This window comes from Crocuta crocuta, unplaced genomic scaffold (genome assembly GCF_008692635.1).
Source record: "Crocuta crocuta isolate KB4526 unplaced genomic scaffold, BGI_CrCroc_1.0 scaffold264, whole genome shotgun sequence".
In the NCBI taxonomy this organism is placed as follows: Eukaryota; Metazoa; Chordata; class Mammalia; order Carnivora; family Hyaenidae; genus Crocuta; species Crocuta crocuta.
The window spans coordinates 1,140,628-1,152,698 of NW_027529597.1; the positions used below are offsets into that span (position 1 = coordinate 1,140,628).

At 35.7% G+C, this 12,071-nt stretch overlaps 1 long non-coding RNA gene across 1 annotated transcript in view; it reads right to left on the reverse strand.

Moving 5' to 3' along the window:
* The window catches only part of LOC144229742 (uncharacterized), a 664,030-nt gene that overhangs the window by 25,444 nt on the left and 626,515 nt on the right, over positions 1 to 12,071 (reverse strand). The window lies entirely within an intron of this gene.

The following is a 12,071-nucleotide window of genomic DNA, read 5'->3' on the forward strand; positions in this document are numbered from 1 at the left end:
ACTTTATAAACCATTTTAACACAGGAATGCTGGTACAAATCTGGTATTTATAGGCAAATAGTGCAAGTCAGCTATATATGTCTTCATAACACCCAATCTCATATTTTTATTGCATGGAATAATCATTATGTATTTGAAGTGATACTTGGATATTTTGCTAAAATCATATGGATAGTTCAAATAGGTTTCTAGACCAGAGGTCAACAAAGCATTTTTTTGGTAAAGAGCCAGATAGTAAATATTTTTGGCTTTGCAAGCGTGTGATCTCAGTTGCAGCGGTTCAATTATGCCACTGTAGTGAAAAACAGCATAGACAATACACTAATGACCAATTGTGTTCCAATAAAACTTTATTTACAAAAACAGGTAGTGGTTAGTCCTACATAGAATACCACTAGTTATTTTTAAAATGCAAGATGGTTCTAATTTGTGAAACAAGAAAGTTATACAATCATCTTTTAACCCTGTCTCCCTGATCTGCATATGAGAAGAAATGGAAGAGAAATTAACAAATGATAAAATACATGTGTGGAAAGGAGTTGTTAGAAGGTGGAGGAGGGACAGCAAAGTATCCTCCAGCCTGAGAAGACACTTTGAAACCCGAAAACAAAGCAAACTTCTTGATACCATTTACACAGAATTTTATTTAGGGTAACTTACTGATAGAGATATGGGGCAGATGACCCAGGCCTTATGCAACTATAATATGCAAAGTCCACACCTTGATCCACAGCTTTTACAGAGCAAGGAGCATTGTGGTAAGGTCAAAGGGTAGTTATTTTAAGCAGAACTTTCTGTGTGCCACTTTAGGGAAGTATAGAATAAGCCTTCTGGTATTTTGATCTTGGGATACATTAACCTCTATAGGGCCTGGAACAATGAGCCCAGGACATTTCACTGTGCAGGGAATGAATAAGATGAAGGGCAGAAGATGGAGTCAGTGTTGTCAGGACACCTATAGGAGTTTAGACGCCAAATGACTAATTATTCCATCCAAAGCTTCCATACTCCATTCCATCCTCAAAGACGATCATTTCACTTTGGCTTGAATGCCTCAAGTGATAGAGAACTCAGGACCTAGAGAGGCAGGTAGGTACTATTGTAAGGCCACAAGTCTAAACGTCTAAACCAAACTGACTCCATGACAGGCTTTAAGTTTTCCCTCTGAACTAGAAGGCCTAAGTTTCAGCTTCCCCGAAACTATCAGGCAGTTACACATTGCCCAAGGCAGGAGTAACCACCCTTGCAACCCCCAATCAAGAAAGGCCTGTGACCACCCTCCACATTGTTAAGGGAGAGGCCTGGAGATAGAAACTATAGATAGGACCCTGTTACCTAATGTTAAAGTTAACCTGTTAGTTAACTTTAGAGAACCCTAGGCTCGCTCTGTGATTGGTTGAATTTAAAGGGTACTCTAAATGTTGTAACTGGATCCCGCCAAAAGTAAGAATGCTCTAGACAATGTATATGGTCAAACCCGCTGTCAGTGATTTTGTATAATTATGACTGGATCACTGTTCCCATGTCACAACTTCTGTAACTCCCGCGTCTCAAACCCCATAAAAACCCTACTCTGCCCTTGTTCCGGGCTCTCAGCACGGATCCATGCGCTGGTGAGGTCTGGGAGCCCGAGCTCGAGCCCGTAATAAAGCCCTTTGCCTTTGCATGCGTGACTCGGTCTCCCTGGTGGTCTCTGGTCGGTGAGGATGCTGCGATCTGGGTATAACACTATGTTCAAGTTTGGAACAGTTCTAAATATGAAACACATCATTTTCCATTGTGCTTTGAGGTAACTTGCAGTAATTGACTAGTGATTTAGTAAGAACTTGTGTGTGATATTACACTTGCTTCAGCTCTGTATGGGCTAATTTTAATTATTTAGCATCTTTACAGTTAAAAGCATGCATTTATCAGATAAATGTTTTTAGGCACTTTTTTGAAATTATGATATGCATGAAGTAAAAAACTATGCATAGAGCATTTATTATGTCTCAGACCCGGTGCTAGGCATTAAGGGTGGACAGGTATCCTAGGATCTCATTGTCTAAGCTAAATGTTTCGACCTATTCCTCAGTTTTATAATCATTCATGAAAACTACGTGTGCATAACTGTGATCCTCTGGGAACACCCTTGCCCAAGGCAATAGCCATCACAATGACAGCTTGCTTATGTATTCATCACCTTGTTTCTCATGTCACTCAAAATAATCTCCCACCTATTATAAATCTTACCTTTTTGAGAAATTATATTAATTGCCTGTGATAAGCTTTTGCTTCTTGATCCACATTGCTTGTGATCCTTTTTAAGCAAATTTAACAGAATCAAATATGTTCCTGAATCCTTCTCACTGCTTATCAATAAAATCAAACAGAATCTAGAAATACTTTTTTTTTTGCCAAAATTGACAGTGTCCAGCTTTGATTATACATTATAATTTTATGGTGGTTGTTTTTATATACTTTCATTTCTTCTTAGGATTTTGATAGTCTTTCAATACAGACAGCTTTTATTTGTCACTCTGATTTTCTAGTTTTTACTAATTTCATGCTGTTTATTCTGATGCCAGACTGAGACCCAAAAAGCACCTGAAAGCCTGCGCTTTCTATTTATCTATCACACAGGGCTAACTGGCCATCACAAAAGCATGAATAAAGGAATTTCCCAATTTAGGGTCTAGGAGGATGTGTATTGTCCAGTCTTAAGTATGAAAAGAAACACACCCAGCCTCTGTTATCTTTAGAAATGAGAAGGAAAAATATGGTAGGGAGTTGGAGGCATTAATATCTGGCAAAGATAAGCTGCTATTTCAGGAATTCTACCTTTTTCGTCTTAAAGCCCAGCCAACATTCAGTCAACACTATCACATATTCACTTCCACAAATTTGGAAGATAGAGCATAACTTGTAAACCTGATTTTTTTCACTATCAGAGGAGAAAAAAAACCTATTTTTAGTTATTTAATTTAACATTACCACTTCAGGCATTGTGGTTTTCTCTGCTGTGTAGAGGTTATTGTAAATGTGACACTCATTACTGAGACAGTATAATGAAACCTTAATAATAATTTTTTTAAAAGGCTATAATTGATCTTGCCTGAATGTATGTATTTGTTTGGTTTTACCTGTCTCTTAACTTTTAGGCCCTACTTTCATGAAATGCCCCCCCCTCCCCATTCAGTGATAAGACAACATATTTAAGGATGAATAACACCTATTACTTTTCTTTTTACACATTGAGTTTTTGGAGTGAAAATGCATGCAGGGAAATGAATATATTTTCATATGAAATTTGAATTTGAAAGAAAAGCCTGTGCTTCCTTCTTCTTCTTTTTTTCTTGCTTCTTTCATATGCAATCTGTTCCTTTATCATGTTTTACTCAACCCAAACTGAGTGTGCTGTGTGAAGGCAGAAATCTCTTTCAATGAAATAGCAAACTTTCTCTATTCGAGTCTAAAATGCTCTCCAAGAGCCATAGCATTCGCCATTTATGGCTTTGACTCTTACAAACCACAAAATAAAGGCTGTGTGTGTGTGCACCATGAATTCAGAGAAAAAACCCGAGATCTTTCTCAGTATGAACTGTAGGAGCCTTTCCTGAGTAGAAGGAACACATTTTCAGCCCATTTGCACCATTCAGAGACGTCCTTTTTTTCCCTCTTTGAAAGGAATCTCTAGCTGTGCCTCATTATAGTGTGCAGTGGAGAAGGAGAGAGGAAGTGAGTATGAGGGAGGGCTGGAGAGAGATGGTGTTAGGGAATCAAAAGGAAGGTGCTGTGCTGTAAGTAGAAAGTAAATTGCCCCTTCCACTTTAGGACCAAACCCTTTTACAGCTTGTAGTAATTTTCAGCCTCTGTTGCCACTATACACACCAGCAGGTTATGAGTTTTTGTGTACAGAAACAGACAGACATGCACATGCATGGGCCACATATGCGTCCACTAAATACAAGCTTATCTCAATGCTGATCAGCTAGCTTGTCAATCCATCAGTGTTCACATACTTCAGCTGAAGGATTCATTTTCTATCTTCATAAAAGACTCTCTCCTCATTACAACAGAGTTTGTACACCATGGAAAATGTAACAAATCACAATTGTTGACACTTTTGCTCCCACTTGTTTTATTTTATTTTGTTTTAATTTTCCTTTCAACGTGGGAATGAGAAGAGCTGTTATATATACAAGGCTATTATCTGAAACAAACAAACAAAAAATATTTTGGTGATTCTCGGGAGAAAACTTCAGAGACATATGCATAATTTAAAATAAAATGCGTTGGGGGGGGCACCTGGGTGGCTCAGTTGGTTATGCATCCAACTTCGGCTCAGGTCATGATCTCACAGTTCTTGAATTAGAGCCCCGCATCAGGCTCTGTGCTGATAGCTCAGAGCCTGGAGCCTGCTTTGGATTCTGNTAAAATAAATTAAATGTGTTGTTTATTAGCAAATTAAATAGCTCTGCATAAATACTTAAGAGACTTATTTTCCTTTTACAGATATAATAATAATAATAACAATAACAATAACAATAACAATAATAACAATAACTAAAGGGGTGCCTGGGTGGCTCAGTCAGTTAAGTATTGGACTCTTGATTTCAGCTCAATCATGATCTCAGGATTTGTGAGTTGGAGCCACATCAGTCCCTGTGCTAACAGATTCCCACTCTCGCTGTGCTTGCTGTTCTCTCTCTCCCTCTCACTCTGTCTGTCCTGCTCTCTCTTTCTCTCTCTCTCTCTCAAAATAAATAAATAAATAAACTTAAAATAACAGAAATACTTAAAAACTTAAGTTATGACTATACAAAATTCTTAAGTTAAGACAAGTATTATAACTTCTCTATTTAAAATGAATAGGATCAGAACTGTATTTTTATTATGGAAGCTGCCAAATGTCTGAATATCGATTATACAATTCTTAAAGGAGGTTTTCAGCCAAAATGGCTAAAAATGGACAAAACCATTGAGACTATCCCTGTCTTGTACTTCTTGATATTACAAAATAAATTGATGAGCTACACTCGGAGATTTGTGTCTCCTGGTGAGCTAGATTATTTGATTCCATCTAGTCTTACTCATAGACTGAAGGGCGTGAAAGGACCTGTGAAAACTTGTAGTTCAAAATGCCCTTCTCTGCATTAAGTACAGGGAACAAGAGGCTCTTCATTCTAACTGTTGAAACAAAGCTGACTTAATGGACTTCAGGGAAAAAAACTCAATTAATAAAAGAATTATTGGTAATAGAGCAAAGTAAAAGTCAAGAGCTGTGCCAGCTTATTACGAGGAAACATATCTGAGTGGAAATAGTTCTTCTCTTGGATGCTTATCACATGGAAGTCAGACCTCTTAGAGATCGTGTGGAGGATGGTTGAAAAGGGTCCGGCTAGGTAGGCAAGCCCCTTAAAGTTCCACATTATAGACTTATTAGACTTATTAGCACTATTTCTGATACCATCTTCTTTCAATGAAGAAGGATAAATAATAACAGTGATAACTCCAGATGTCACTGTATTCCATGGGTCGTTTCCGTCCTCACCCTGTACCTACCCCGACACAAAATGAACATGAAATTGTATACCAGGAAAAGGATCCAACTCTAAAACACAAAATTAGTAATACAGATTTTACTTAAAATTTTGAGAAGTGGCGGGAAATAAGACTTATGTTAAGAACCACAAAGCAAAACTTAATAATTCATTTCTACTACCTCTGATTTCCCCCAAAATCATTCTCCAAGTATTAGAAGCATCATCTATTTTGCTCCTGCTCTCTTACACCCAGTTTAAAATCCCATTTTTTTCTCCCACAGTTTAGCTGGTGCCAAAAGTTTTAAAATTCCAAATAGTAAAACATCACCCTGATCATTTGTTATTTGACTCCACAGATCTTAGAAAGAAATTTGGTGACCAAAGATTACTCCTAGGGGTCAAATTATTTAACTCCTCTTATTAAATTAAACATTTATAATCATAATAATGATACAATATTGGCATTATACCAAAAAAAAAGTAAAAGCCTCCATAAAAAGAAAAATGCCTATTCAAACAAAACAAAACAAGGTGTCTTTCTTTGCTTTTAGGCTTTCAATAAATAACAAAGAAATGCTGTTGAGGGCCAATCCAGTGTAGAAAATGTTTCTACGAAACAAGTCAGTCTTTAGAAATCAAGCTTCAGTATTTCTAACTAGCCACACTGTGATACAAATGTGCAAAAGTGTAGGAAAATGTTAGCAAACATTTGGGGGATGGAGAAAGGTTGTGAACGTCCCCCCACTCCACTCTTTTGTTTTCTGGACACTTAGTTTGATGGTTCTCTTCTCATTACTTTTGTTCATTCTTCATTTAGAAACATGCACTAAAGACTTCCCACGTGTTCCAGGTTCTCTGGAAAGCAAGATGAATACCATATTGCCCTGCCTTTTGGTTTGTAAAGATGGCTGACAAGAGAACAGTTGCAATATTCAGCTTTTATACGCTTGAAAGGCAGTGCCTTGAGAGAAGAATATGGTTTATTCTCCCTGAATAAATCAATTAGTTATTGGAGACAAAATAACATGAAACTTGAACCTGGTGGGCTAATTTAGGCTTTGACAAGGGGGGAGGTCACCAAGGGACACTGGAGGAAAAGATGAAGACAAGGGCATGTGATAGAACATGGTGACTTACAAGAACCACAAATAAAGTGATGCATGCAGAGCAGAAAGTTTGTGAGTGCACACTTCAGAATTAGACAGTTCTAAACTTTACTTAAGAGCTGAATGACTAAAGAAAAGGAACTTAATATGTTTAATTCTCAGTTGACTCATTTTAAAATTGGGGATGATCATGGCAGCTTTCTCATTATGAGATGGTTTAACTGCACTTGACACAGTGTTTGCACTTTGGATTGGCAATAAACATAATATTTCTCTCCTCTTTCACCTTGAGGTTTCCTTCACATCCTTCTGAAGGTATGAGTAGATATGAAAATGAAATATGGAAAGGGGAAAATGTCATAAGGAATACTGTTTTCTATGCAAAGGAAATTCAAGAAAAAGTAAGGAAGTTTTCTAAAATCTTAATTCTATTAACTTTGTACAAAAATAATACTTTTTTCTATGTTGCTAGAAAGTTTCAAGGATGGTTTAAGTATATAAATAGAGTTTCTATATATTTAGTAATAGAGATATATAGTTTCTGTATAAATACCTAGTTTATACATATTTAGAAATAGAAAAAATCAATTAGCCAAAGGAAAGATCAAGCTAATGGCTTCTATAACATTGTTATAAAACCAAGTCAAGGATTAAATGTATAAGAATCAATAACGACATACAGATAATTTAACATTTTTGTTGCTTCTGAAAGCAGGGGGAAAGAGTTCTTGAGCAATGTTTTATTTTGAATTATCCTTCTAACATTAATACCATCAAAATTAATAAGTTTATAAAGGAATGAGAACTTAAATGTTATAATGCTATTTCCAACAGAGGTGATGTATAATTTATTTGTCCTGTTACCTTTTGCAGGCCACATTTTAAAATCAAAACTGATGATTTGGGATTTGTGTTTACAACGTCTTCCTCTGAAGTTTTGTTTTACTTGAGTAAAGTAAATCTACTTGTCTTGGAAATATTTATTTAAGAATGCTCTTTAATTGGAGATTTCTATTTTAGTTTAATCAAAATTGATTGGTTAACGAGGATAGTCCAGTTGAGTTCTTCTATGACTTAGGGGTATTTTAAACAATGATCATTCCATGCATATTTGATAATATAACGGGTAAGGATACTAACTATTCCCATCTAGTTCCTCATGGGCAGAAGTCTATATATAATGTCATCAAAGTGTGACCAACAAATGATATCAGGCACCAGATTAGTCCTGTCCAGGAGTTGAGGTTGAAGTAAAATAGTCACACTGATTCTGACTCACCTTTCAGAAAATGAAGAGGATGCTTTTCATGTAATGCTGGTTTACTTCGGTATTTTTCTTGGTGTGGCAGGTAAAAACAGTAAAAAGTTAACATTAATGATAGCCATTGTAACTTTATAAGTGTAAGGTGTTTTTATTTATTTATTTTTGCTCTCGTTTTTTATCATATTTCAACTTATAGATCATTTGGTTAGCTGCACATAGAAGTGGAATACACTTTTAATATGACAAACTCATTTGGTAAAATAATCCCTGGGCATAAATTTCATTCATTTTTCTTGTAAGTCCGATAGCCTTTATTCACACATATCGTTAAATAATTCAAAGCATTTACTTCCATCTCCTCAATACGTTCTGTAAAACAATTTATAAGAAGATTTAACTACTTCTCTGGTATAAATATGTGCATTTATTTAACATAATTATAAAATGTGTGGAAACAAAAATGATATGGGAATGATATCTGATATATATTTTTACCATGGATTCTTAGAAAAATTTAAAAATATTATCAAATTTCCTAAAAGTTTCTATTATCAATTACTTCCTTTTATATTCTCATTGAGTATTATCAAATATTTAGAATCCTGTTATATGTAAAATCCATGCAAAGCATCATGACTTCCATTTATATAACATGTTTTTTACATATAGTATTATTTTTAATCTCAGAATAGAATTATTTGGAAAATGTATTATATTTCTATTCATTTTATTATGAATGCTGACATAACAGTTAAATAGTAAAGTGTCATTTTGAAAATTTTTCTTTGCTTTGAGTATTTTCATTGTTAACATAAAACCAAAAAATTGTCAAGATTATTTTTTATATCAAGTATGTTAACAAGCCATACACAAAAAATAACTGTCCTTGGTAAGATATGTGAGACAAGCCATTGCTATTGAGATATAAAGATACAACAGGTTACATGAAGATAAGACATAATGGACCTAGTAAACTGTTTTACACCCATGTTTGAAACACACAATTGGAACAAATGGTAAAAGACAGACAATCCAACAAATTACTAAATAAAGCATTCTTATGGTTGTGAGCTATAAGTCATTCTTCTAATGATTGTGATAACCTTTTTGTGAATAAAATTTGTGGAAGATGAGAGAAAGTTGAGATCAGAGCTAGTGGTGTATTTAGTGACTGGGGGTCCCCATTTGCCCTAATAAGTTGTGAGGTAATAAGTATTCAGGTGGGTTATCTCCAGCTTAATATTAGCGGAATATAGTGTAGCCTATGTCAGTTTGGAAGTCTTGTTTACTAGGAAAATCTGGGAAGGAAGCAGTAAGGTGAGAACATGTGTACAAACCTGTGTGAGTGTGCATGCAGTGGGGAAGGTTGAGATGGGGAAAAGTGCTGAGTCAGGGAAATAGAAAGTTGGCTCAAGAGATTCTTCTAGTTGATTGTATCAGTGTTGCCTTTTGAGCAGCTTTAACTTAAAACCTTGCTCAAACTTTTCAAAGTTTTTAAGATGCCAATATACCAGCACCTAATTCTAGCACTGCTCTCAAGCCAAGGGGACACTTAGATACCAGAAAAAATGTTCTTGGTGGTCAGTAATGTGTCCGCAAAAAAACAAAACAACAACAACAAAAAAAAAAACAAAAAAACAACAACAGGGACTGTGTAACTCATGCTTTTAGATGGCAAATGTAGTCTAGGAAACTTAGAATGAAAGGCACTTCTTAGATATCAGCTTTGCTTGAAAATGTCAGTGAAAAAAGGGTTGGTTGCTCTTGATTTTTCTCCAGAGCTAAGATGAAAAGAGCAGCTGGCATTTTGAAAGAATGGAGAACCCACCAAAAAATACAGGTGACATATAGGATTACTGAAAAATAGAGTTAGTTTTCCTAGCGGAACAGAAATAAAATCATTATCAGAAATAGGAATTAGAAGGGACCATGAATCAGTAGGATGAGAAATTTAATTTAAAACTGCAGAAATGCCACACTATTCTCTATACTTTAGAGCCAAGGTTTAGACTCTCAGAGTCCAAATTGGTTAATATATTAAGTAGTAAGAGTGGAGTGAATAACTCCCCACTCTTTAAGTGTGGGTTGCACATAATGACTCCCTTTCATAGAACATAGAGAAGGAGGGAAAATATGAACTTTGCAGTGGAGAAAGCTGACAAACAGTACCTCATCCAGATGACTAAGGTCAATATAAACAGTCATAAATCATGTTGATAGTATGTAGTCTTAATAGGATGTGATGAAAAGGGCACACTAAAACTCTGGTCTTCCTCCCAATAAGCCATGACCCCGGGATTATCATGAAAAAAACATCATCAGACCAATTCCAAGAGAGGATATCCCACAAAACATCTGACCAGCACTCCTCAAATTTTTAAAAAACATTGGAAACAAGAGAAGTCAAAGAAATTTCCACAGGCATGAGAATCATAAGGAACACTAAATGTGATGTGGTATCCTGGCTATGATCCAAGAACAGAAAAAGGATACCGAATAAAAACAAGGGAATATGAATAGGATATGGACTTTAGTTAATAGTGAAGTATCAATAGTGGTTGGTTCATTGTACTAAGTGTATCATATTAGTGTAAGATGTTATTAATAGTGAAAACAAGGGTCAATGTATATGAAAATTCTCTTAACTATCGTCACAATTCGTTCTGTCCTTCTAAAATTATCTTAAAAATGAATTGTTTTGAAAGGTTAAAAGAATGTTTGAATAACTGAATTGAGATGACTGAAAACCAAATTACTTACCAGGAATGACAGTTAAGTGACTGCCACAAGACCTGGCACAGGATGCCAACGACATGAGCTTTATTATCTAAAAAATAAACCCAGGAGACCCTGGATCTGTTTCTAAGAGTGCATAAGAAGATTTCAAAGAAGATAAACTATTGAAGAAACAACAACAATCAAAATAGAACACTATTGTACCAAATATAGTAATACCCACTGTAATAGACAGCTACAACACCAAATTAGTCCTAACTTCACATATCTGGCTGAAATTGATAATTTATAAGAATAAAGAGAATATTTTACTGATTTACAAAAAACCACCACAACAAAGCAGTTTAAGGGAACTGACCAAAACACCTTCATTTTCCCTTCAGCTTAGACAGATTTCTTCCGGACTATAGTCCCTGACCTCCCTTTTTCTAGAGCATTTACTCTGGAAGACAGCATTGTAAATTATGTCTCTGTTCTTTTAAGATGAGAATCATCTATTACCCACAAGTATCTTCTCAACAACTTGGGATCCATCCCTTTAAAATGTATTCATCGGGGCACCTGGGTGGGTCAGTGGGTTAAGCATGGTTAAGCATTAGCCTCTTGGTTTTAGCTCAGGTCATCATCTTGTGGGTTGTGAGTCTGAGCCCCACATGGAGCTCCACACTGACAGTGCAGAGTCTGCTTGGGATTCATTCTCTCTCTCTCTCTCCCTTTCTCTGCCTCTCCCCTTCTTGTGCTCTCTCTCCCTCAAAAATAAATAAATAAACTTAAAAATAAAGTAAATAAAATGTATTCATCAAGAAAGATATGGCCCCTACCTTCCTGTTCCTACAGGAGGAGAGAAGCCTAACTTATATTCCCCTTGGGTGTTTGGTACTTTTTTTTTTTTTTTTTTACTAACACAGCGCTTAAAAATTCTTCAATCTTTTGTTTATACAGGACTGATTTCTATCTCTCATCCCTTTGTCATTGGGCAAGAACAATCAAATCAGAAGAAGGACTATAAATGTGACTAAGCATATCAAAACATCTTTGCTGTCACTAATAAGGAGAAAAATGCAAATTAAAAAATTTCAACATTTGGAAAAAAACAAAGGATAATTTTCTCTACTTGTTAATGGTATAAGTATCAAAATGGCACTTCTATCAATTTCGTTAGGATTGTAAACTGTTTTAAAGACTGTTCAAGACAGGGGAGCCTGGGTGGCTCAGTCGGTTAAGCATCAGACTTCAGTTCAGGTCATGATCTTGCAGTCTGTGGGTTCTAGCTCTACATCAGACTCTGCTACAGCTCAGAGTTTGAAGGCTGCTTTAGATTCTATGTCTCCCTCTCTCTTTCTGTTCCTCTTCCACCTGTGCTCTGTCTCTCCTTCTCTCCCTCCCTCCCTCTCTCTCTCTCTCTCTCTCAAAAATAAATAAACATTAAAAAATTAAAGT